The sequence below is a fragment of the Pseudophryne corroboree genome, unplaced genomic scaffold, assembly GCF_028390025.1.
Source record: "Pseudophryne corroboree isolate aPseCor3 unplaced genomic scaffold, aPseCor3.hap2 scaffold_537, whole genome shotgun sequence".
Taxonomy (NCBI): Eukaryota; Metazoa; Chordata; class Amphibia; order Anura; family Myobatrachidae; genus Pseudophryne; species Pseudophryne corroboree.
This window is the reverse complement of record NW_026970138.1, coordinates 84,891-110,029: the sequence shown is the minus strand read 5'-3', so window position 1 is coordinate 110,029 and position 25,139 is coordinate 84,891. Positions and strand designations below refer to the sequence as shown.

General features: G+C 40.3%; 16 non-coding genes and 1 pseudogene across 16 annotated transcripts; 2 read left to right on the top strand and 15 right to left on the bottom strand.

Moving 5' to 3' along the window:
- Positions 1-281: 281 nt before the first annotated feature.
- Positions 282-444, bottom strand: LOC135031964 (U1 spliceosomal RNA). Its single transcript, XR_010227544.1, has one exon. It is a non-coding gene; the product is annotated as a U1 spliceosomal RNA (small nuclear RNA).
- Positions 445-596: 152 nt separating this feature from the next.
- Positions 597-760, bottom strand: LOC135031947 (U1 spliceosomal RNA). The gene has a single exon (XR_010227527.1). It is a non-coding gene; the product is annotated as a U1 spliceosomal RNA (small nuclear RNA).
- Positions 761-1,433: 673 nt separating this feature from the next.
- LOC135031962 (U1 spliceosomal RNA) lies at positions 1,434-1,596 on the bottom strand. The gene has a single exon (XR_010227542.1). It is a non-coding gene; the product is annotated as a U1 spliceosomal RNA (small nuclear RNA).
- A 152-nt stretch (positions 1,597-1,748) lies between these two features.
- On the bottom strand, positions 1,749-1,912 carry LOC135031952 (U1 spliceosomal RNA). The gene has a single exon (XR_010227532.1). It is a non-coding gene; the product is annotated as a U1 spliceosomal RNA (small nuclear RNA).
- Positions 1,913-2,610: 698 nt separating this feature from the next.
- LOC135031967 (U1 spliceosomal RNA) lies at positions 2,611-2,746 on the bottom strand (annotated as a pseudogene).
- Positions 2,747-2,898: 152 nt separating this feature from the next.
- LOC135031956 (U1 spliceosomal RNA) lies at positions 2,899-3,062 on the bottom strand. The gene has a single exon (XR_010227536.1). It is a non-coding gene; the product is annotated as a U1 spliceosomal RNA (small nuclear RNA).
- A 671-nt stretch (positions 3,063-3,733) lies between these two features.
- Positions 3,734-3,896, bottom strand: LOC135031959 (U1 spliceosomal RNA). The gene has a single exon (XR_010227539.1). It is a non-coding gene; the product is annotated as a U1 spliceosomal RNA (small nuclear RNA).
- A 152-nt stretch (positions 3,897-4,048) lies between these two features.
- Positions 4,049-4,212, bottom strand: LOC135031955 (U1 spliceosomal RNA). The gene has a single exon (XR_010227535.1). It is a non-coding gene; the product is annotated as a U1 spliceosomal RNA (small nuclear RNA).
- Positions 4,213-4,883: 671 nt separating this feature from the next.
- On the bottom strand, positions 4,884-5,046 carry LOC135031960 (U1 spliceosomal RNA). The gene has a single exon (XR_010227540.1). It is a non-coding gene; the product is annotated as a U1 spliceosomal RNA (small nuclear RNA).
- A 152-nt stretch (positions 5,047-5,198) lies between these two features.
- LOC135031949 (U1 spliceosomal RNA) lies at positions 5,199-5,362 on the bottom strand. Its single transcript, XR_010227529.1, has one exon. It is a non-coding gene; the product is annotated as a U1 spliceosomal RNA (small nuclear RNA).
- Positions 5,363-6,033: 671 nt separating this feature from the next.
- LOC135031965 (U1 spliceosomal RNA) lies at positions 6,034-6,196 on the bottom strand. The gene has a single exon (XR_010227545.1). It is a non-coding gene; the product is annotated as a U1 spliceosomal RNA (small nuclear RNA).
- A 152-nt stretch (positions 6,197-6,348) lies between these two features.
- On the bottom strand, positions 6,349-6,512 carry LOC135031954 (U1 spliceosomal RNA). The gene has a single exon (XR_010227534.1). It is a non-coding gene; the product is annotated as a U1 spliceosomal RNA (small nuclear RNA).
- A 646-nt stretch (positions 6,513-7,158) lies between these two features.
- On the bottom strand, positions 7,159-7,321 carry LOC135031966 (U1 spliceosomal RNA). The gene has a single exon (XR_010227546.1). It is a non-coding gene; the product is annotated as a U1 spliceosomal RNA (small nuclear RNA).
- Positions 7,322-7,473: 152 nt separating this feature from the next.
- Positions 7,474-7,637, bottom strand: LOC135031948 (U1 spliceosomal RNA). The gene has a single exon (XR_010227528.1). It is a non-coding gene; the product is annotated as a U1 spliceosomal RNA (small nuclear RNA).
- Positions 7,638-8,308: 671 nt separating this feature from the next.
- LOC135031958 (U1 spliceosomal RNA) lies at positions 8,309-8,471 on the bottom strand. The gene has a single exon (XR_010227538.1). It is a non-coding gene; the product is annotated as a U1 spliceosomal RNA (small nuclear RNA).
- A 5,153-nt stretch (positions 8,472-13,624) lies between these two features.
- TRNAN-AUU (transfer RNA asparagine (anticodon AUU)) lies at positions 13,625-13,698 on the top strand. Its single transcript has one exon. It is a non-coding gene; the product is annotated as a tRNA-Asn (tRNA).
- A 6,930-nt stretch (positions 13,699-20,628) lies between these two features.
- TRNAN-AUU (transfer RNA asparagine (anticodon AUU)) lies at positions 20,629-20,702 on the top strand. The gene has a single exon. It is a non-coding gene; the product is annotated as a tRNA-Asn (tRNA).
- Positions 20,703-25,139: the final 4,437 nt, after the last annotated feature.

Below are 25,139 nucleotides of genomic sequence, written 5' to 3'. Positions count from 1 at the left end.
GGTGTGGGGCTCATGTTGGCTATGCCCCAGCCCCTGAAGCATTCAAGATGATTTCTTGCAGCAGCTGGGCACTGTAGCAGCTCCAGAGCTTCTCTGTAAAGCATGTAAAAGGGTGTGGGCCCTGCAGCACTACCTGTAGTATGCATTGTGCGTTGGAAGGCACAAAGTAAGCAGACGGGAGAGGTCAGGATAGTGCGCAAGGGCATAGAAGGGAGCGGCTCAAGAAAAGAGAAGTGGAAACAGACAGCAAACTAGGCTGGAGAAAGACCTGAGACAAAGAGATCTGAATTATATGAGAGCCGACCAGAGGAAACACAAATTATGCAGTCAAGTGTCCCACATTTGGGGAAATCGCAGGAGCAGCACACCCAGAGTGCAATGGGTGAGCCTTGCCCTGGGAGAAGCACCTTCCTGATCATAGTATCTCACCTGGCAGGTAAATAGGAGTTGGGCTAGAGCTGGGGAGGGTCGCTGCTCGTGCACCCCACTGTCAAGTGAAGGAGATCCAACTGAGGCAGCACAAGGGAACTCTCGAAAGAAGAACAAGGCTAGAGGAAGATCTGAGACAAAGAAATCTGACTTTTACCAGAGCTGACCAGAGGAAAGCACAAACACAGTCCCCCACTACCACAAATAATGCAGTTGAGTTTCCCACATTTGGGGAAATCACAGGGGTCAGCATACCCAGAATGCAATGAATGAACCTCACCCTGGGAGAACAATCTTCATGACCATGGTATCTCCTATGCAAAATAAGTATGATGTGGGATAGGGCTGGGGAGGGCCGCTGCTCAGGCACATCTCTGTCAAGTAAAGGAGATTCAACTGAGGCAGCACAAGGGAACTCTCATCTGGGGACAACAACTGCAGGGAGAACACATATTTTCAGATGAGCATGGGAGGGCAGAAGGCTGCCTAATACTGAAGCACCCCCAAACAACAAACCAAATGCAACAACTAGTGCAAGCAATCCTGGGGGAAGGCCTGCAGCAGATTGATTTGCATATGGTAATGCCATCCAAGCAGTGGGTCAAAGTTGGCTTCAACCCTCGTCTGCATATCAAAAAAGAGAAAAGGGGCGTGCAGGGCATGGCGGCCTTTTGCGGCGCTTGGATGACCCCTAGTTTGCATTAAACACCTCCACCCTCCTTCGGTGTGGGGCTCATGTTGGCTATGCCCCAGCCCCTGAAGCATTCAAGCTGATTTCTTGCAGCAGCTGGGCACTGTAACAGCTCAAGAGCTGCTCTGTAAGGCAAGTAAAAGGGTGTGGGCCCTGCAGCACTACCTGTAGTTTGCATTGTGCATTGGAAGGCACAAAGTAAGCAGACGGGAGAAGTCAGGATAGTGCGCAAGGGCATAGAAGGGAGCGGCTCAAGAAAAGAGAAGTGGAAACAGACAGCAAACTAGGCTGGAGAGAGACCTGAGACAAAGAGATCTGAATTATACGAGAGCCGACCAGGGGAAACACAAATTATGCAGTCAAGTGTCCCACATTTGGGGAAATTGCAGGAGCAGCACACCCAGAGTGCAATGGGTGAGCCTTGCCCTGGGAGTAGCACCTTCATGATCATAGTATCTCACCTGGCAGGTAAGTAGGAGTTGGGCTAGAGCTGGGGAGGGTCGCTGCTCGGGCACCCCCCTGTCAAGTGAAGGAGATCCAACTGAGGCAGCACAAGGGAACTCTTGAAAGAGGAACAAGGCTAGAGGAAGATCTGAGACAAAGAAATCTGACTTTTATCAGAGCTGACCAGAGGAAAGCACAAACACAGTCCCCCTCTACCACAAATAATGCAGTCGAGTTTCCCACATTTGGGGAAATCACAGGGGTCAGCATACCCAGAATGCAATGAATGAACCTCACCCTGGGAGAACAATCTTCATGACCATGGTATCTCCTATGCAAAATAAGTATGATTTGGGATAGGGCTGGGGAGGGCCGCTGCTCAGGCACATCTCTGTCAAGTAAAGGAGATTCAACTGAGGCAGCACAAGGGAACTCTCATCTGGGGACAACAACTGCAGGGAGAACACATATTTTCAGATGAACATGGGAGGGCAGAAGGCTGCCTAATACTGAAGCACCCCCAAACAACAAACCAAATGCAACAACTAGTACAAGCATTCCTGGGGGAAGGCCTGCAGCAGATGGATTTGTATAGGGTGATGTCATCCAAGCAGTGGGTCAAAGTTGGCTTCAACCCTCATCTGCATATGAAAAGAGAAAAGGGGCGTGCAGGGCATGGCGGTCTTTTGCGGCGCTTGGATGACCCCTAGTTCGCATTAAACACCTCCACCCTCATTCGGTGTGGGGCTCATGTTGGCTATGCCCCAGCCCCTGAAGCATTCAAGCTGATTTCTTGCAGCAGCTGGGCACTGTAACAGCTCCAGAGCTGCTCTGTAAGGCAAGTAAAAGGGTGTGGGCCCTGCAGCACTACCTGTAGTTCGCATTGTGCGTTGGAAGGCACAAAGTAAGCAGACGGGAGAAGTCAGGATAGTGCGCAAGGGCATAGAAGGGAGCGGCTCAAGAAAAGAGAAGTGGAAACAGACAGCAAACTAGGCTGGAGAGAGACCTGAGACAAAGAGATCTGAATTATATGAGAGCCGACCAAGGGAAACACAAATTATGCAGTCAAGTTTCCCACATTTGGGGAAATCAAAGGGGCAGCACACCCAGAGTGCAATAGGTGAGCCTTGCCCTGGGAGAAGCACCTACATGATCATAGTATCTCACCTGGCAGGTAAGTAGGAGTTGAGCTAGAGCTGGGGAGGGTCGCTGCTCGGGCACCCCCCTGTCAAGTGAAGGAGATCCAACTGAGGCAGCACAAGGGAACTCTCGAAAGAAGAACAAGGCTAGAGGAAGATCTGAGACAAAGAAATCTGACTTTTGCCAGAGCTGACCAGAGGAAAGCACAAACACAGTCCCCCTCTACCACAAATAATGCAGTCGAGTTTCCCACATTTGGGGAAATCACAGGGGTCATCATACCCAGAATGCAATGAATGAACCTCACCCTGGGAGAACAATCTTCATGACCATGATATCTCCTATGCAAAATAAGTATGATTTGGGATAGGGCTGGGGAGGGCCGCTGCTCAGGCACATCTCTGTCAAGTAAAGGCGATTCAACTGAGGCAGCACAAGGGAACTCTCATCTGGGGACAACAACTGCAGGGAGAACACATATTTTCAGATGAACATGGGAGGGCAGAAGGCTGCCTAATACTGAAGCACCCCCAAACAACAAACCAAATGCAACAACTAGTACAAGCATTCCTGGGGGAAGGCCTGCAGCAGATGGATTTGCATATGGTGATGTCATCCAAGCAGTGGGTCAAAGTTGGCTTCAACCCTCGTCTGCATATGAAAAGAAAAAAGGGATGTGCAGGGCATGGCGGCCTTTTGCGGCGCTTGCATGACCCCTAATTCGCATTAAACACCTCCACCCTCCTTCGGTGTGGGGCTCATGTTGGCTATGCCCCAGTACCTGAAGCATTCAAGCTGATTTCTTGCAGCAGCTGGGCACTGTAACAGCTCCAGAGCTGCTCTGTAAGGCATCTAAAAGGGTGTGGGCCCTGCAGCACTACCTGTAGTTCGCATTGTGCGTTGGAAGGCACAAAGTAAGCAGACGGGAGAAGTCAGGATAGTGCGCAAGGGCATAGAAGGGAGCGGTTCAAGAAAAGAGAAGTGGAAACAGACAGCAAACTAGGCTGGAGAGAGACCTGAGACAAAGAGATCTGAATTATACGAGAGCCGACCAGAGGAAACACAAATTATGCAGTCAAGTGTCCCACATTTGGGGAAATCGCAGGAGCAGCACACCCAGAGTGCAATGGGTGAGCCTTGCCCTGGGAGAAGCACCTTCCTGATCATAGTATCTCACCTGGCAGGTAAGTAGGAGTTGAGCTAGAGCTGGGGAGGGTCGCTGCTCGGGCACCCCCCTGTCAAGTGAAGGAGATCCAACTGAGGCAGCACAAGGGAACTCTCGAAAGAAGAACAAGGCTAGAGGAAGATCTGAGACAAAGAAATCTGACTTTTACCAGAGCTGACCAGAGGAAAGCACAAACACAGTCCCCCTCTACCACAAATAATGCAGTCGAGTTTCCCACATTTGGGGAAATCACAGGGGTCATCATACCCAGAATGCAATGAATGAACCTCACCCTGGGAGAACAATCTTCATGACCATGATATCTCCTATGCAAAATAAGTATGATTTGGGATAGGGCTGGGGAGGGCCGCTGCTCAGGCACATCTCTGTCAAGTAAAGGCGATTCAACTGAGGCAGCACAAGGGAACTCTCATCTGGGGACAACAACTGCAGGGAGAACACATATTTTCAGATGAACATGGGAGGGCAGAAGGCTGCCTAATACTGAAGCACCCCCAAACAACAAACCAAATGCAACAACTAGTACAAGCATTCCTGGGGGAAGGCCTGCAGCAGATGGATTTGCATATGGTGATGTCATCCAAGCAGTGGGTCAAAGTTGGCTTCAACCCTCGTCTGCATATGAAAAGAAAAAAGGGATGTGCAGGGCATGGCGTCCTTTTGTGGCGCTTGGATGACCCTTAATTCGCATTAAACATCTCCACCCTCCATCGGTGTGGGGCTCATGTTGGCTATGCCCCAGCCTCTGAAGCATTCAAGATGATTTCTTGCAGCAGCTGGGCACTGTAACAGCTCCAGAGCTGTTCTGTAAAGCATGTAAAAGGGTGTAGGCCCTGCAGCACTACCTGTAGTATGCATTGTGCGTTGGAAGGCACAAAGTAAGCAGACGGGAGAGGTCAGGATAGTGCGCAAGGGCATAGAAGGGAGCGGCTCAAGAAAAGAGAAGTGGAAACAGACAGCAAACTAGGCTGGAGAAAGACCTGAGACAAAGAGATCTGAATTATACGAGAGCCGACCAGAGGAAACACAAATTATGCAGTCAAGTTTCCCACATTTGGGGAAATCGCAGGAGCAGCACACCCAGAGTGCAATGGGTGAGCCTTGCCCTGGGAGAAGCACCTACATGATCATAGTATCTCACCTGGCAGGTAAGTAGGAGTTGGGCTAGAGCTGGGGAGGGTCGCTGCTCGGGCACCCCCCTGTCAAGTGAAGGAGATCCAACTGAGGCAGCACAAGGGAACTCTCGAAAGAAGAACAAGGCTAGAGGAAGATCTGAGACAAAGAAATCTGACTTTTACCAGAGCTGAGCAGAGGAAAGCACAAACACAGTCCCCCACTACCACAAATAATGCAGTCGAGTTTCCCACATTTGGGGAAATCACAGGGGTCAGCATACCCAGAATGCAATGAATGAACCTCACCCTGGGAGAACAATCTTCATGACCATGGTATCTCCTATGCAAAATAAGTATGATTTGGGATAGGGCTGGGGAGGGCCGCTGCTCAGGCACATCTCTGTCAAGTAAAGGAGATTCAACTCAGGCAGCACAAGGGAACTCTCATCTGGGGACAACAACTGCAGGGAGAACACATATTTTCAGATGAACATGGGAGGGCAGAAGGCTGCCTAATACTGAAGCACCCCCAAACAACAAACCAAATGCAACAACTAGTGCAAGCATTCCTGGGGGAAGGCCTGCAGCAGATTGATTTGCATATGGTAATGCCATCCAAGCAGTGGGTCAAAGTTGGCTTCAACCCTCGTCTGCATATGAAAAGAGAAAAGGGGCGTGCAGGGCATGGCGGCCTTTTGCGGCGCTTGGGTGACCCTTAGTTCGCATTAAACACCCCCACCCTCCTTCGGTGTGGGGCTCATGTTGGCAATGCCCCAGCCCCTGAAGCATTCAAGCTGATTTCTTGCAGCAGCTGGGTACTGTAACAGCTCCAGAGCTGCTCTGTAAGGCAAGTAAAAGGGTGTGGGCCCTGCAGCACTACCTGTAGTTTGCATTGTGTGTTGGAAGGCACAAAGTAAGCAGACGGGAGAAGTCAGGATAGTGCGCAAGGGCATAGAAGGGAGCGGCTCAAGAAAAGAGAAGTGGAAACAGACAGCAAACTAGGCTGGAGAGAGACCTGAGACAAAGAGATCTGAATTATACGAGAGACGACCAGGGGAAACACAAATTATGCAGTCAAGTTTCCCACATTTGGGGAAATCACAGGGGCAGCACACCCAGAGTGCAATGGGTGAGCCTTGCCCTGGGAGAAGCACCTACATGATCATAGTATCTCACCTGGCAGGTAAGTAGGAGTTGGGCTAGAGCTGGGGAGGGTCGCTGCTCGGGTACCCCCCTGTCAAGTGAAGGAGATCCAACTGAGGCAGCACAAGGGAACTCTCGAAAGAGGAACAAGGCTAGAGGAAGATCTGAGACAAAGAAATCTGATTTTTACCAGAGTTGACCAGAAGAAAGCACAAACACAGTCCCCCACTACCACAAATAATGCAGTCGAGTTTCCCACATTTGGGGAAATCACAGGGGTCAGCATACCCAGAATGCAATGAATGAACCTCACCCTGGGAGAACAATCTTCATGACCATGGTATCTCCTATGCAAAATAAGTATGATTTGGGATAGGGCTGGGGAGGGCCGCTGCTCAGGCACATCTCTGTCAAGTAAAGGAGAGTCAACTGAGGCAGCACAAGGGAACTCTCATCTGGGGACAACAACTGCAGGGAGAACACATATTTTCAGATGAACATGGGAGGGCAGAAGGCTGCCTAATACTGAAGCACCCCCAAACAACAAACCAAATGCAACAACTAGTGCAAGTATTCCTGGGGGAAGGCCTGCAGCAGATGGATTTGTATATGGTGATGTCATCCAAGCAGTGGGTCAAAGTTGGCTTCAACCCTCGTCTGCATATGAAAAGAAAAAAGGGATGTGCAGGGCATGGTGTCCTTTTGTGGCGCTTGGATGACCCCTCCTTCGGTGTGGGGCTCATGTTGGCTATGCCCCAGCCCCTGAAGCATTCAAGATGATTTCTTGCAGCAGCTGGGAACTGTAACAGCTCCAGAGTTGCTCTGTAAAGCATGTAAAAGGGTGTGGGCCCTGCAGCACTACCTGTAGTATGCATTGTGCGTTGGAAGGCACAAAGTAAGCAGACGGGAGAGGTCAGGATAGTGCGCAACTGCATAGAAGGGAGCGGCTCAAGAAAAGAGAAGTGGAAACAGACAGCAAACTAGGCTGGAGAAAGACCTGAGACAAAGAGATCTGAATTATATGAGAGACGACCAGAGGAAACACAAATTATGCAGTCAAGTGTCCCACATTTGGGGAAATCGCAGGAGCAGCACACCCAGAGTGCAATGGGTGAACCTTGCCCTGGGAGAAGCACCTTCCTGATCATAGTATCTCACCTGGCAGGTAAATAGGAGTTGGGCTAGAGCTGGGGAGGGTCGCTGCTCGTGCACCCCCCTGTCAAGTGAAGGAGATCCAACTGAGGCAGCACAAGGGAACTCTCGAAAGAAGAACAAGGTTAGAGGAAGATCTGAGACAAAGAAATCTGACTTTTACCAGAGCTGACCAGAGGAAAGCACAAACACAGTCCCCCACTACCACAAATAATGCAGTCGAGTTTCCCACATTTGGGGAAATCACAGGGGTCAGCATACCCAGAATGCAATGAATGAACCTCACCCTGGGAGAACAATCTTCATGACCATAGTATCTCCTATGCAAAATAAGTATGATTTGAGATAGGGCTGGGGAGGGCCGCTGCTCAGGCACATCTCTGTCAAGTAAAGGAGATTCAACTGAGGCAGCACAAGGGAACTCTCATCTGGGGACAACAACTGCAGGGAGAACACATATTTTCAGATGAACATGGGAGGGCAGAAGGCTGCCTAATACTGAAGCACCCCCAAACAACAAACCAAATGCAACAACTAGTACAAGCATTCCTGGGGGAAGGCCTGCAGCAGATTGATTTGCATATGGTAATGCCATCCAAGCAGTGGGTCAAAGTTGGCTTCAACCCTCGTCTGCATATGAAAAGAGAAAAGGGGCGTGCAGGGCATGGCGGCCTTTTGCGGCGCTTGGATGACCCCTAGTTCGCATTAAACACCTCCACCCTCCTTCGGTGTGGGGCTCATGTTGGCTATGCCCCAGCCCCTGAAGCATTCAAGCTGATTTCTTGCAGCAGCTGGGCACTGTAACAGCCCCAGAGCTGCTCTGTAAGGCAAGTAAAAGGGTGTGGGCCCTGGAGTACTACCTGTAGTTTGCATTGTGCATTGGAAAGCACAAAGTAAGCAGACGGGAGAAGTCAGGATAGTGCGCAAGGGCATAGAAGGGAGCGGCTCAAGAAAAGAGAAGTGGAAACAGACAGCAAACTAGGCTGGAGAGAGACCTGAGACAAAGAGATCTGAATTATACGAGAGCCGACCAGGGGAAACACAAATTATGCAGTCAAGTTTCCCACATTTGGGGAAATCGCAGGAGCAGCACACCCAGAGTGCAATGGGTGAGCCTTGCCCTGGGAGAAGCACCTTCATGATCATAGTATCTCACCTGGCAGGTAAGTAGGAGTTGGGCTAGAGCTGGGGAGGGTTGCTGCTCGGGTACCCCCCTGTCAAGTGAAGGAGATCCAACTGAGGCAGCACAAGGGAACTCTCATCTGGGGACAACAACTGCAGGGAGAACACATATTTTCAGATGAACATGGGAGGGCAGAAGGCTGCCTAATACTGAAGCACCCCCAAACAACAAACCAAATGCAACAACTAGTGCAAGCATTCCTGGGGGAAGGCCTGCAGCAGATGGATTTGCATATGGTGATGTCATCACATCAACCCTCGTCTGCATATGAAAAGAGAAAAGGGGCGTGCAGGGCATGGCGGCCTTTTGCGGCGCTTGGATGACCCCTAGTTCGCATTAAACACCTCCACCCTCCTTCGGTGTGGGGCTCATGTTGGCTATGCCCCAGCCGCTTAAGCATTCAAGCTGATTTCTTGCAGCAGCCGGGCACTGTAACAGCTCCAGAGCTGCTCTATAAGGCAAGTAAAAGGGTCTATGTGGCGCAATCAGTTAGTATGTACGGCTATTAACCAAAAGGTTGGTGGTTCAATCCCACCCAGGGACCTAATTGACCTTGTTATCAGATTTTGGTGATCTTTAAGTAGACAAGTCAAATTTCATACCCCCTGTTATGGTGTAGGGTACCTGGCCTTCTCTGATGTAATCAGAGTTAGATTTGATTCAGTGATTTTATAAAAACAAGTAGGAAGCACAATTTAGCAGTGGGTTGCAGAGAAAAAGAAATATGCTGGCAAAAAAATCAAATTGCGTGATTAAACAGCTCTTCATTTTCTGGCTTTATTTTTATGCTAACAAATTTGTTCTCTGAAAAGTGTCCACAAAGCCAAGTCTCTGATTAACACCTTTGTAGGGATGGTTTTTCACCTATTACTAAATTAAACTTGCTTCATTGGAAAGGCAGCAAGATGCATCCTCATTTCAATGTCTACTGAAATAATACAGGTTGACACCAGGAAACATTAACGCCACTGCATCCTTGCTGCTTTCTCATGTGGAAGTCTGTTTAATGTGAAAACAAGGTGATATCTAATTAGCACACAGGTAAGAAATTACGAAAATCTTTATTTAAGGGTGAAGAGGTTTCTCACAAAATTGTTGCCCCAATGCATCATTGAAATTCAAGCTGGAAAGATGATTTTAATATATCACTTGTACATTTTGTATTGCTCTTCTGGTGACAATGTAGTTTTTTTTGTCAATTACCATTTTAATAATAGGGTAAAGAAAATTAAGTGGATTTTTGAAAGAAAAGTATACTGTCAATATACTATTAAAACAAATTAAAATGGTAAAAGTTGTTGTACTTTAAGTAAAAATAAAAGAGCAAAAATATCAATCCCAGTTTTGATTACTTAAATTAACAAAAAAAAATGCATATAGCAAAGGATAGTTTCAATCTGCCTACCTCTGGGTTATGGGTCCAGCATGCTTCCATTGCAGTACTCTGCTGCACATGTAAGTGCAAGAGATCCTGAAGCACTCACTCATCATAGGAAAGTACCAATGTGTTTATTCATTGGTTGATGGAAGAAACATCTTACAAAAACTCTCCAGATTATTGATTTTTTAATGTTTTTCTAGGAAACGTTCTAGATGTATGCTTATTAGCCTTTGTCAGTATGTACTGTTTGCAAAGTGTCTCTGTGGCGCAATCGGTTAGTGTGTTCGGCTATTAACCAAAAGGTTGGTGGTTCAATCCCACCCAGGGACGTAATTGACCTTGTGATCAGATTTTGGTGATATTTAAGTAGACAAGTCAAAATTTCAAACCCCCTCTTATTGTGTAGGGTACCTGGCCTTCTCTGATGTAATCAGAGTTAGATTTGATTCAGTGATTTTATAAAAAACAGCTAGGAAGCACAATTTAGCAGTGGGTTGCAGAGAAAAAAAATATGCTGGCAGAAAAATCCAATTGAGTGATTAAACAGCTCTTCATTTTCTGGCTTTATTTTTATGCTAACAAATTTGTTCTCTGAAAAGTGTCCACAAAGCCAAGTCTCTGATTAACACCTTTGTAAGGATGGTTTTTCACCTATTACTAAATTAAACTTGCTTCATTGGAAAGGCAGCAAGATGCATCCTCATTTCAATGTGTACTGAAATAATACAAGTTGACACCAGGAAACATTAACGCCACTGCATCCTTGCTGCTTTCTCATGTGGAAGTCTGTTTAATGTGAAAACAAGGTGATATCTAATTAGCACACAGGTAAGGAATTAAGAAAATCTTTATTTAAGGGTGAAGATGTTTCTCACAAAATTGTTGACCCAATGCATCATTGAAATTCAAGCTGGAAAGATGAATTTAATATATCACTTGTACATTTTGTATTGCTCTTCTGGTGACAATGTAGTTTGTTTTTGTCAATTACCATTTTAATAATAGGGTAAAGAAAATGAAGTGGATTTTTGAAAGAAAACAATACTGTCAATATACTATTAAAACAAATTAAAATGGTAAACGTTATTGTACTTTAAGTAAAAATAAAAGAGACAAAATATCAATCCCAGTTTTGGATTACTTTAATTAACAAAAAAAAATGCATATAGCAGAGGATAGTTTCAATCTGCCTACCTCTGGTTTATGGGCCCAGCATGCTTCCATTGCAGTACTCTGCTGCACATGTAAGTGCAAGAGATCCTGAAGCACTCACTCATCATGGGAAAGTACCAATGTGTTTCTTCGTTGGTTGATGGAAGAAACATCTTACAAAAACTCTCCCGTTTATTGACTTTTTAAAGTTTTGCTAGGAAACGTTTTAGATGAATGCTTATTAGCCTTTGTCAGTATGGACTTTTGCAAAGTGTCTCTGTGGCGCAATCAGTTAGTATGTACGGCTATTAACCAAAAGGTTGGTGGTTCAATCCCACCCAGGGACCTAATTGACCTTGTTATCAGATTTTGGTGATCTTTAAGTAGACAAGTCAAAATTTCAAACCCCCTGTTATGGTGTAGGGTACTTGGCCTTCTCTGATGTAATTAGAGTTAGATTTGATTCAGTGATTTTATAAAAACAGCTAGGAAGCACAATTTAGCAGTGGGTTGCAGAGAAAAAAAATATGCTGGCAGAAAAATCCAATTGAGTGATTAAACAGCTCTTTATTTTCTGGCTTTATTTTTATGCTAACAAAATTGTTCTCTGAAAAGTGTCCACAAAGCCAAGTCTCTGATTAACACCTTTGTAAGGATGGTTTTTCACCTATTACTAAATTAAACTTGCTTCATTGGAAAGGCAGCAAGATGCATCCTCATTTCAATGTGTACTGAAATAATACAGGTTGACACCAGGAAACATTAACGCCACTGCATCCTTGCTGCTTTCTCATGTGGAAGTCTGTTTAATATGAAAACAAGGTGATATCTAATTAGCACACAGGTAAGGAATTAAGAAAATCTTTATTTAAGGGTGAAGATGTTTCTCACAAAATCGTTGCCCCAATGCATCATTGAAATTCAAGCTGGAAAGATGATTTTAATATATCACTTGTACATTTTGTATTGCTCTTCTGGTGACAATGTAGTTTGTTTTTGTCAATTACCATTTTAATAATAGGGTAAAGAAAATGAAGTGGATTTTTGAAAGAAAACAATACTGTCAATATACTATTAAAACAAATTAAAATGGTAAAAGTTATTGTACTTTAAGAAAAAATAAAAGAGCCAAAATATCAATCCCAGTTTTGGATTACTTTAATTAACAAAAAAAAATGCATATAGCAGAGGATAGTTTCAATCTGCCTACCTCTGGGTTATGGGCCCAGCATGCTTCCATTGCAGTACTCTGCTGCACATGTAAGTGCAAGAGATCCTGAAGCACTCACTCATCATGGGAAAGTACCAATGTGTTTCTTCGTTGGTTGATGGAAGAAACATCTTACAAAAACTCTCCAGATTATTGACTTTTTAAAGTTTTTCTAGGAAACGTTTTAGATGAATGCTTATTAGCATTTGTCAGTATGTACTTTTGCAAAGTGTCTCTGTGGCGCAATCAGTTAGCGTGTACGGCTATTAACCAAAAGGTTGGTGGTTCAATCCCACCCAGGGACCTAATTGACCTTGTTATCAGATTTTGGTGATCTTTAAGTAGACAAGTCAAATTTCATACCCCCTGTTATGGTGTAGGGTACCTGGCCTTCTCTGATGTAATCAGAGTTAGATTTGATTCAGTGATTTTATAAAAACATATAGGAAGCACAATTTAGCAGTGGCTTGCAGAGAAAAAGAAATATGCTGGCAAAAAAATCAAATTGCGTGATTAAACAGCTCTTAATTTTCTGGCTTTATTTTTATGCTAACAAATTTGTTCTCTGAAAAGTGTCCACAAAGCCAAGTCTCTGATTAACACCTTTGTAGAGATGGTTTTTCACCTATTACTAAATTAAACTTGCTTCATTGGAAAGGCAGCAAGATGCATCCTCATTTCAATGTCTACTGAAATAATACAGGTTGACACCAGGAAACATTAACGCCACTGCATCCTTGCTGCTTTCTCATGTGGAAGTCTGTTTAATGTGAAAACAAGGTGATATCTAATTAGCACACAGGTAAGAAATTACGAAAATCTTTATTTAAGGGTGAAGATGTTTCTCACAAAATTGTTGCCCCAATGCATCATTGAAATTCAAGCTGGAAAGATGATTTTAATATATCACTTGTACATTTTGTATTGCTCTTCTGGTGACAATGTAGTTTTTTTTGTCAATTACCATTTTAATAATAGGGTAAAGAAAATTAAGTGGATTTTTGAAAGAAAACTATACTGTCAATATACTATTAAAACAAATTAAAATGGTAAAAGTTATTGTACTTTAAGTAAAAATAAAAGAGCAAAAATATCAATCCCAGTTTTGATTACTTAAATTAACAAAAAAAATGCATATAGCAAAGGATAGTTTCAATCTGCCTACCTCTGGGTTATGGGTCCAGCATGCTTCCATTGCAGTACTCTGCTGCACATGTAAGTGCAAGAGATCCTGAAGCACTCACTCATCATGGGAAAGTACCAATGTGTTTATTCGTTGGTTGATGGAAGAAACATCTTACAAAAACTCTCCAGATTATTGATTTTTTAATGTTTTTCTAGGAAACGTTCTAGATGTATGCTTATTAGCCTTTGTCAGTATGTACTTTTTCGCAAAGTGTCTCTGTGGCGCAATCGGTTAGTGTGTTTGGCTATTAACCAAAAGGTTGGTGGTTCAATCCCACCCAGGGACGTAATTAACCTTGTGATCAGATTTTGGTGATATTTAAGTAGACAAGTCAAAATTTCAAACCTCCTCTTATGGTGTAGGGTACATGGCCGTCTCTGATGTAATCAGAGTTAGATTTGATTCAGTGATTTTATAAAAAACAGCTAGGAAGCACAATTTAGCAGTGGGTTGCAGAGAAAAAAAATATGCTGGCAGAAAAATCCAATCGAGTGATTAAACAGCTCTTCATTTTCTGGCTTTATTTTTATGCTAACAAATTTGTTCTCTGAAAAGTGTCCACAAAGCCAAGTCTCTGATTAACACCTTTGTAAGGATGGTTTTTCACCTATTACTAAATTAAACTTGCTTCATTGGAAAGGCAGCAAGATGCATCCTCATTTCAATGTCTACTGAAATAATACAAGTTGACACCAGGAAACATAAACGCCACTGCATCCTTGCTGCTTTCTCATGTGGAAGTCTGTTTAATGTGAAAACAAGGTGATATCTAATTAGCACACAGGTAAGGAATTAAGAAAATCTTTATTTAAGGGTGAAGATGTTTCTCACAAAATTGTTGACCCAATGCATCATTGAAATTCAAGCTGGAAAGATGATTTTAATATATCACTTGTACATTTTGTATTGCTCTTCTGGTGACAATGTAGTTTGTTTTTGTCAATTACCATTTTAATAATAGGGTAAAGAAAATGAAGTGGATTTTTGAAAGAAAACAATACTGTCAATATACTATTAAAACAAATTAAAATGGTAACAGTTATTGTACTTTAAGTAAAAATAAAAGAGACAAAATATCAATCCCAGTTTTGGATTACTTTAATTAACAAAAAAAAAATGCATATAGCAGAGGATAGTTTCAATCTGCCTACCTCTGGGTTATGGGCCCAGCATGCTTCCATTGCAGTACTCTGCTGCACATGTAAGTTCAAGAGATCCTGAAGCACTCACTCATCATGGGAAAGTACCAATGTGTTTCTTCGTTGGTTGATGGAAGAAACATCTTACAAAAACTCTCCAGATTATTGACTTTTTAAAGTTTTTCTAGGAAACGTTTTAGATGAATGCTTATTAGCCTTTGTCAGTATGGACTTTTGCAAAGTGTCTCTGTGGCGCAATCAGTTAGTATGTATGACTATTAACCAAAAGGTTGGTGGTTCAATCCCACCCAGGGACCTAATTGACCTTGTTATCAGATTTTGGTGATCTTTAAGTAGACAAGTCAAAATTTCAAACCCCCTGTTATGGTGTAGGGTACCTGGCCTTCTCTGATGTAATCAGAGTTAGATTTGATTCAGTGATTTTATAAAAACAGCTAGGAAGCACAATTTAGCAGTGGGTTGCAGAGAAAAAAAATATGCTGGCAGAAAAATCCAATTGAGTGATTAAACAGCTCTTTATTTTCTGGCTTTATTTTTATGCTAACAAATTTGTTCTCTGAAAAGTGTCCACAAAGCCAAGTCTCTGATTAACACCTTTGTAAGGATGGTTTTTCACCTATTACTAAATTAAACTTGCTTCATTGGAAAGGCAGCAAGATGCATCCTCATTTCAATGTCTACTGAAATAATACAGGTTGACACCAGGAAACATTAACGCCACTGCATCCTTGCTGCTTTCTCATGTGGAAGTCTGTTTAATGTGAAAACAAGGTGATATCTAATTAGCACACAGGTAAGGAATTAAGAAAATCTTTATTTAAGGGTGAAGATGTTTCTCACAAAATCGTTGCCCCAATGCATCATTGAAATTCAAGCTGGAAAGATGATTTTAATATATCACTTGTACATTTTGTATTGCTCTTCTGGTGACAATGTAGTTTGTTTTTGTCAATTACCATTTTAATAATAGGGTAAAGAAATTTAAGTGGATTTTTGAAAGAAAACAATACTGTCAATATACTATTAAAACAAATTAAAATGGTAAAAGTTATTGTACTTTAAGTAAAAATAAAAGAGCCAAAATATCAATCCCAGTTTTGGATTACTTTAATTAACAAACAAAAAAATGCATATAGCAGAGGATAGTTTCAATCTGCCTACCTCTGGGTTATGGGCCCAGCATGCTTCCATTGCTGTACTCTGCTGCACATGTAAGTGCAAGAGATCCTGAAGCACTCACTCATCATGGGAAAGTACCAATGTGTTTCTTCGTTGGTTGATGGAAGAAACATCTTACAAAAACTCTCCAGATTATTGACTTTTTAAAGTTTTTCTAGGAAACGTTTTAGATGAATGCTTATTAGCCTTTGTCAGTATGAACTTTTGCAAAGTGTCTCTGTGGTGCAATCAGTTAGTATGTATGGCTATTAACCAAAAGGTTGGTGGTTTAATCCCACCCAGGGACCTAATTGACCTTGTTATCAGATTTTGGTGATCTTTAAGTAGACAAGTCAAATTTCATACCCCCTGTTATGGTGTAGGGTACCTGGCCTTCTCTGATGTAATCAGAGTTAGATTTGATTCAGTGATTTTATAAAAACATCTAGGAAGCACAATTTAGCAGTGGGTTGCAGAGAAAAAGAAATATGCTGGCAAAAAAATCAAATTGCGTGATTAAACAGCTCTTCATTTTCTGGCATTGTTTTTATGCTAACAAATTTGTTCTCTGAAAAGTGTCCACAAAGCCAAGTCTCTGATTAACACCTTTGTAGGGATGGTTTTTCACCTATTACTAAATTAAACTTGCTTCATTGGAAAGGCAGCAAGATGCATCCTCATTTCAATGTCTACTGAAATAATACAGGTTGACACCAGGAAACATTAACGCCACTGCATCCTTGCTGCTTTCTCATGTGGAAGTCTGTTTAATGTGAAAACAAGGTGATATCTAATTAGCACACAGGTAAGGAATTAAGAAAATCTTTATTTAAGGGTGAAGATGTTTCTCACAAAATCGTTGACCCAATGCATCATTGAAATTCAAGCTGGAAAGATGATTTTAATATATCACTTGTACATTTTGTATTGCTCTTCTGGTGACAATGTAGTTTGTTTTTGTCAATTACCATTTTAATAATAGGGTAAAGAAAATGAAGTGGATTTTTGAAAGAAAACAATACTGTCAATATACTATTAAAACAAATTAAAATGGTAAAAGTTATTGTACTTTAAGTAAAAATAAAAGAGACAAAATATCAATCCCAGTTTTGGATTACTTTAATTAACAAAAAAAAAATGCATATAGCAGAGGATAGTTTCAATCTGCCTACCTCTGGGTTATGGGCCCAGCATGCTTCCATTGCAGTACTCTGCTGCACATGTAAGTGCAAGAGATCCTGAAGCACTCACTCATCATGGGAAAGTACCAATGTGTTTCTTCGTTGGTTGATGGAAGAAACATCTTTCAAAAACTCTCCAGATTATTGACTTTTTAAAGTTTTTCTAGGAAACGTTTTAGATGAATGCTTATTAGCCTTTGTCAGTATGGACTTTTGCAAAGTGTCTCTGTGGCGCAATCAGTTAGTATGTATGGCTATTAACCAAAAGGTTGGTGGTTCAATCCCACCCAGGGACCTAATTGACCTTGTTATCAGATTTTGGTGATCTTTAAGTAGACAAGTCAAAATTTCAAACCTCCTGTTATGGTGTAGGGTACCTGGCCGTCTCTGATGTAATCAGAGTTAGATTTGATTCAGTGATTTTATAAAAACAGCTAGGAAGCACAATTTAGCAGTGGGTTGCAGAGAAAAAAAATATGCTGGCAGAAAAATCCAATTGAGTGATCAAACAGCTCTTTATTTTCTGGCTTTATTTTTATGCTAACAAATTTGTTCTCTGAAAAGTGTCCACAAAGCCAAGTCTCTGATTAACACCTTTGTAAGGATGGTTTTTCACCTATTACTAAATTAAACTTGCTTCATTGGAAAGGCAGCAAGATGCATCCTCATTTCAATGTCTACTGAAATAATACAGGTTGACACCAGGAAACATTAACGCCACTGCATCCTTGCTGCTTTCTCATGTGGAAGTCTGTTTAATGTGAAAACAAGGTGATATCTATTTAGCACACAGGTAAGGAATTAAGAAAATCTTTATTTAAGGGTGAAGATGTTTCTCACAAAATCGTTGCCCCAATGCATCATTGAAATTCAAGCTGGAAAGATGATTTTAATATATCACTTGTACATTTTGTATTGCTCTTCTGGTGACAATGTAGTTTGTTTTTGTCAATTACCATTTTAATAATAGGGTAAAGAAAATTAAGTGGATTTTTGAAAGAAAACAATACTGTCAATATACTATTAAAACAAATTAAAATGGTAAAAGTTATTGTACTTTAAGTAAAAATAAAAGAGCCAAAATATCAATCCCAGTTTTGGATTACTTTAATTAACAAACAAAAAAATGCATATAGCAGAGGATAGTTTCAATCTGCCTACCTCTGGGTTATGGGCCCAGCATGCTTCCATTGCTGTACTCTGCTGCACATGTAAGTGCAAGAGATCCTGAAGCACTCACTCATCATGGGAAAGTACCAATGTGTTTCTTCGTTGGTTGATAGAAGAAACATCTTACAAAAACTCTCCAGATTATTGATTTTTTAAGTTTTTCTAGGAAACGTTTTAGATGAATGCTTATTAGCCTTTGTCAGTATGAACTTTTGCAAAGTGTCTCTGTGGCGCAATCAGTTAGTATGTACGGCTATTAACCAAAAGGTTGGTGGTTCAATCCCACCCAGGGACCAAATTGACCTTGTTATCAGATTTTGGTGATCTTTAAGTAGACAAGTCAAATTTCATACCCCCTGTTATGGTGTAGGGTACCTGGCCTTCTCTGATGTAATTAGATTTGATTCAGTGATTTTATAAAAACATCTAGGAAGCACAATTTAGCAGTGGGTTGCAGAGAAAAAGAAATATGCTGGCAAAAAAATCAAATTGCGTGATTAAACAGCTCTTCATTTTCTGGCTTTATTTTTATGCTAACAAATTTGTTCTCTGAAAAGTGTCCACAAAGCCAAGTCTCTGATTAACACCTTTGTAGGGATGGTTTTTCACCTATTACTAAATTAAACTTGCTTCATTGGAAAGGCAGCAAGATGCATCCTCTTTTCAATGTCTACTGAAATAATACAGGTTGACACCAGGAAACATTAACGCCACTGCATCCTTGCTGCTTTCTCATGTGGAAGTCTGTTTAATGTGAAAACAAGGTGATATCTAATTAGCACACAGGTAAGGAATTAAGAAAATCTTTATTTAAGGGTGAAGATGTTTCTCACAAAATTGTTGCCCCAATGCATCATTGAAATTCAAGCTGGAAAGATGATTTTAATATATCACTTGTACATTTTGTATTGCTCTTCTGGTGACAATGTAGTTTTTTTTGTGAATTACCATTTTAATAATAGGGTAAAGAAAATTAAGTGGATTTTTGAAAGAAAACTATACTGTCAATATACTATTAAAACAAATTAAAATGGTAAAAGTTATTGTACTTTAAGTAAAAATAAAAGAGCAAAAATATCAATCCCAGTTTTGATTACTTAAATTAACAAAAAAAATGCATATAGCAAAGGATAGTTTCAATCTGCCTACCTCTGGGTTAAGGGTCCAGCATGCTTCCATTGCAGTACTCTGCTGCACATGTAAGTGCAAGAGATCCTGAAGCACTCACTCATCATGGGAAAATACCAATGTGTTTATTCATTGGTTGATGGAAGAAACATCTTACAAAAACTCTCCAGATTATTGATTTTTTAATGTTTTTCTAGGAAACGTTCTAGATGTATGCTTATTAGCCTTTGTCAGTATGTACTGTTTGCAAAGTGTCTCGGTGGCGCAATCGGTTAGTGTGTTCAGCTATTAACCAAAAGTTTGGTGGTTCAATCCCACCCAGGGACGTAATTGACCTTGTGATCAGATTTTGGTGATCTTTAAGTAGACAAGTCAAAATTTCAAACCCCCTCTTATTGTGTAGGGTACCTGGCCTTCTCTGATGTAATCAGAGTTAGATTTGATTCAGTGATTTAAAAAAAAACAGCTAGGAAGCACAATTTAGCAGTGGGTTGCAGAGAAAAAAAATATGCTGGCAGAAAAATCCAATTGAGTGATTAAACAGTTCTTCATTTTCTGGCTTTATTTTTATGCTAACAAATTTGTTCTCTGAAAAGTGTCCACAAAGCCAAGTCTCTGATTAACACCTTTGTAAGGATGTTTTTTCACCTATTACTAAATTAAACTTGCTTCATTGGAAAGGCAGCAAGATGCATCCTCATTTCAATGTCTACTGAAATAATACAGGTTGACACCAGGAAACATTAACGCCACTGCATCCTTGCTGCTTTCTCATGTGGAAGTCTGTTTAATGTGAAAACAAGGTGATATCTAATTAGCACACAGGTAAGGAATTACGAAAATCTTTATTTAAGGGTGAAGATGTTTCTCACAAAATTGTTGCCCCAATGCATCATTGAAATTCAAGCTGGAAAGATGATTTTAATATATCACTTGTACATTTTGTATTGCTCTTCTGGTGACAATGTAGTTTTTTTGTCAATTACCATTTTAATAACAGGGTAAAGAAAATTAAGTGGATTTTTGAAAGAAAACTATACTGTCAATATACTATTAAAACAAATTAAAATGGTAAAAGTTATTGTACTTTAAGTAAAAATAAAAGAGCAAAAATATCAATCCCAGTTTTGATTACTTAAATTAACAAAAAAAATGCATATAGCAAAGGATAGTTTCAATCTGCCTACCTCTGGGTTATGGGTCCAGCATGCTTCCATTGCAGTACTCTGCTGCCCATGTAAGTGCAAGAGATCCTGAAGCACTCACTCATCATGGGAAAGTACCAATGTGTTTATTCGTTGGTTGATGGAAGAAACATCTTACAAAAACTCTCCAGATTATTGATTTTTTAATGTTTTTCTAGGAAACGTTCTAGATGTATGCTTATTAGCCTTTGTCAGTATGTACTTTTTGCAAAGTGTCTCTGTGGCGCAATCGGTTAGTGTGTTTGGCTATTAACCAAAAGGTTGGTGGTTCAATCCCACCCAGGGACGTAATTAACCTTGTGATCAGATTTTGGTGATATTTAAGTAGACAAGTCAAAATGTCAAACCTCCTCTTATGGTGTAGGGTACATGGCCTTCTCTGATGTAATCAGAGTTAGATTTGATTCAGTGATTTTATAAAAAACAGCTAGGAAGCACAATTTAGCAGTGGGTTGCAGAGAAAAAAAATATGCTGGCAGAAAAATCCAATTGAGTGATTAAACAGCTCTTTATTTTCTGGCTTTATTTTTATGCTAACAAATTTGTTCTCTGAAAAGTGTCCACAAAGCCAAGTCTCTGATTAACACCTTTGTAAGGATGGTTTTTCACCTATTACTAAATTAAACTTGCTTCATTGGAAAGGCAGCAAGATGCATCCTCATTTCAATGTCTACTGAAATAATACAGGTTGACACCAGGAAACATTAACGCCACTGCATCCTTGCTGCTTTCTCATGTGGAAGTCTGTTTAATGTGAAAACAAGGTGATATCTAATTAGCACACAGGTAAGGAATTAAGAAAATCTTTATTTAAGGGTGAAGATGTTTCTCACAAAATCGTTGCCCCAATGCATCATTGAAATTCAAGCTGGAAAGATGATTTTAATATATCACTTGTACATTTTGTATTGCTCTTCTGGTGACAATGTAGTTTGTTTTTGTCAATTACCATTTTAATAATAGGGTAAAGAAAATGAAGTGGATTTTTGAAAGAAAACAATACTGTCAATATACTATTAAAACAAATTAAAATGGTAACAGTTATTGTACTTTAAGTAAAAATAAAAGAGACAAAATATCAATCCCAGTTTTGGATTACTTTAATTAACAAAAAAAAAATGCATATAGCAGAGGATAGTTTCAATCTGCCTACCTCTGGGTTATGGGCCCAGCATGCTTCCATTGCAGTACTCTGCTGCACATGTAAGTTCAAGAGATCCTGAAGCACTCACTCATCATGGGAAAGTACCAATGTGTTTCTTCGTTGGTTGATGGAAGAAACATCTTACAAAAACTCTCCAGATTATTGACTTTTTAAAGTTTTTCTAGGAAACGTTTTAGATGAATGCTTATTAGCCTTTGTCAGTATGGACTTTTGCAAAGTGTCTCTGTGGCGCAATCAGTTAGTATGTATGACTATTAACCAAAAGGTTGGTGGTTCAATCCCACCCAGGGACCTAATTGACCTTGTTATCAGATTTTGGTGATCTTTAAGTAGACAAGTCAAAATTTCAAACCCCCTGTTATGGTGTAGGGTACCTGGCCTTCTCTGATGTAATCAGAGTTAGATTTGATTCAGTGATTTTATAAAAACAGCTAGGAAGCACAATTTAGCAGTGGGTTGCAGAGAAAAAAAATATGCTGGCAGAAAAATCCAATTGAGTGATTAAACAGCTCTTTATTTTCTGGCTTTATTTTTATGCTAACAAATTTGTTCTCTGAAAAGTGTCCACAAAGCCAAGTCTCTGATTAACACCTTTGTAAGGATGGTTTTTCACCTATTACTAAATTAAACTTGCTTCATTGGAAAGGCAGCAAGATGCATCCTCATTTCAATGTCTACTGAAATAATACAGGTTGACACCAGGAAACATTAACGCCACTGCATCCTTGCTGCTTTCTCATGTGGAAGTCTGTTTAATGTGAAAACAAGGTGATATCTAATTAGCACACAGGTAAGGAATTAAGAAAATCTTTATTTAAGGGTGAAGATGTTTCTCACAAAATCGTTGCCCCAATGCATCATTGAAATTCAAGCTGGAAAGATGATTTTAATATATCACTTGTACATTTTGTATTGCTCTTCTGGTGACAATGTAGTTTGTTTTTGTCAATTACCATTTTAATAATAGGGTAAAGAAATTTAAGTGGATTTTTGAAAGAAAACAATACTGTCAATATACTATTAAAACAAATTAAAATGGTAAAAGTTATTGTACTTTAAGTAAAAATAAAAGAGCCAAAATATCAATCCCAGTTTTGGATTACTTTAATTAACAAACAAAAAAATGCATATAGCAGAGGATAGTTTCAATCTGCCTACCTCTGGGTTATGGGCCCAGCATGCTTCCATTGCTGTACTCTGCTGCACATGTAAGTGCAAGAGATCCTGAAGCACTCACTCATCATGGGAAAGTACCAATGTGTTTCTTCGTTGGTTGATGGAAGAAACATCTTACAAAAACTCTCCAGATTATTGACTTTTTTAAGTTTTTCTAGGAAACGTTTTAGATGAATGCTTATTAGCCTTTGTCAGTATGAACTTTTGCAAAGTGTCTCTGTGGTGCAATCAGTTAGTATGTATGGCTATTAACCAAAAGGTTGGTGGTTTAATCCCACCCAGGGACCTAATTGACCTTGTTATCAGATTTTGGTGATCTTTAAGTAGACAAGTCAAATTTCATACCCCCTGTTATGGTGTAGGGTACCTGGCCTTCTCTGATGTAATCAGAGTTAGATTTGATTCAGTGATTTTATAAAAACATCTAGGAAGCACAATTTAGCAGTGGGTTGCAGAGAAAAAGAAATATGCTGGCAAAAAAATCAAATTGCGTGATTAAACAGCTCTTCATTTTCTGGCATTGTTTTTATGCTAACAAATTTGTTCTCTGAAAAGTGTCCACAAAGCCAAGTCTCTGATTAACACCTTTGTAGGGATGGTTTTTCACCTATTACTAAATTAAACTTGCTTCATTGGAAAGGCAGCAAGATGCATCCTCATTTCAATGTCTACTGAAATAATACAGGTTGACACCAGGAAACATTAACGCCACTGCATCCTTGCTGCTTTCTCATGTGGAAGTCTGTTTAATGTGAAAACAAGGTGATATCTAATTAGCACACAGGTAAGGAATTAAGAAAATCTTTATTTAAGGGTGAAGATGTTTCTCACAAAATCGTTGACCCAATGCATCATTGAAATTCAAGCTGGAAAGATGATTTTAATATATCACTTGTACATTTTGTATTGCTCTTCTGGTGACAATGTAGTTTGTTTTTGTCAATTACCATTTTAATAATAGGGTAAAGAAAATGAAGTGGATTTTTGAAAGAAAACAATACTGTCAATATACTATTAAAACAAATTAAAATGGTAAAAGTTATTGTACTTTAAGTAAAAATAAAAGAGACAAAATATCAATCCCAGTTTTGGATTACTTTAATTAACAAAAAAAAAATGCATATAGCAGAGGATAGTTTCAATCTGCCTACCTCTGGGTTATGGGCCCAGCATGCTTCCATTGCAGTACTCTGCTGCACATGTAAGTGCAAGAGATCCTGAAGCACTCACTCATCATGGGAAAGTACCAATGTGTTTCTTCGTTGGTTGATGGAAGAAACATCTTTCAAAAACTCTCCAGATTATTGACTTTTTAAAGTTTTTCTAGGAAACGTTTTAGATGAATGCTTATTAGCCTTTGTCAGTATGGACTTTTGCAAAGTGTCTCTGTGGCGCAATCAGTTAGTATGTATGGCTATTAACCAAAAGGTTGGTGGTTCAATCCCACCCAGGGACCTAATTGACCTTGTTATCAGATTTTGGTGATCTTTAAGTAGACAAGTCAAAATTTCAAACCTCCTGTTATGGTGTAGGGTACCTGGCCGTCTCTGATGTAATCAGAGTTAGATTTGATTCAGTGATTTTATAAAAACAGCTAGGAAGCACAATTTAGCAGTGGGTTGCAGAGAAAAAAAATATGCTGGCAGAAAAATCCAATTGAGTGATCAAACAGCTCTTTATTTTCTGGCTTTATTTTTATGCTAACAAATTTGTTCTCTGAAAAGTGTCCACAAAGCCAAGTCTCTGATTAACACCTTTGTAAGGATGGTTTTTCACCTATTACTAAATTAAACTTGCTTCATTGGAAAGGCAGCAAGATGCATCCTCATTTCAATGTCTACTGAAATAATACAGGTTGACACCAGGAAACATTAACGCCACTGCATCCTTGCTGCTTTCTCATGTGGAAGTCTGTTTAATGTGAAAACAAGGTGATATCTATTTAGCACACAGGTAAGGAATTAAGAAAATCTTTATTTAAGGGTGAAGATGTTTCTCACAAAATCGTTGCCCCAATGCATCATTGAAATTCAAGCTGGAAAGATGATTTTAATATATCACTTGTACATTTTGTATTGCTCTTCTGGTGACAATGTAGTTTGTTTTTGTCAATTACCATTTTAATAATAGGGTAAAGAAAATTAAGTGGATTTTTGAAAGAAAACAATACTGTCAATATACTATTAAAACAAATTAAAATGGTAAAAGTTATTGTACTTTAAGTAAAAATAAAAGAGCCAAAATATCAATCCCAGTTTTGGATTACTTTAATTAACAAACAAAAAAATGCATATAGCAGAGGATAGTTTCAATCTGCCTACCTCTGGGTTATGGGCCCAGCATGCTTCCATTGCTGTACTCTGCTGCACATGTAAGTGCAAGAG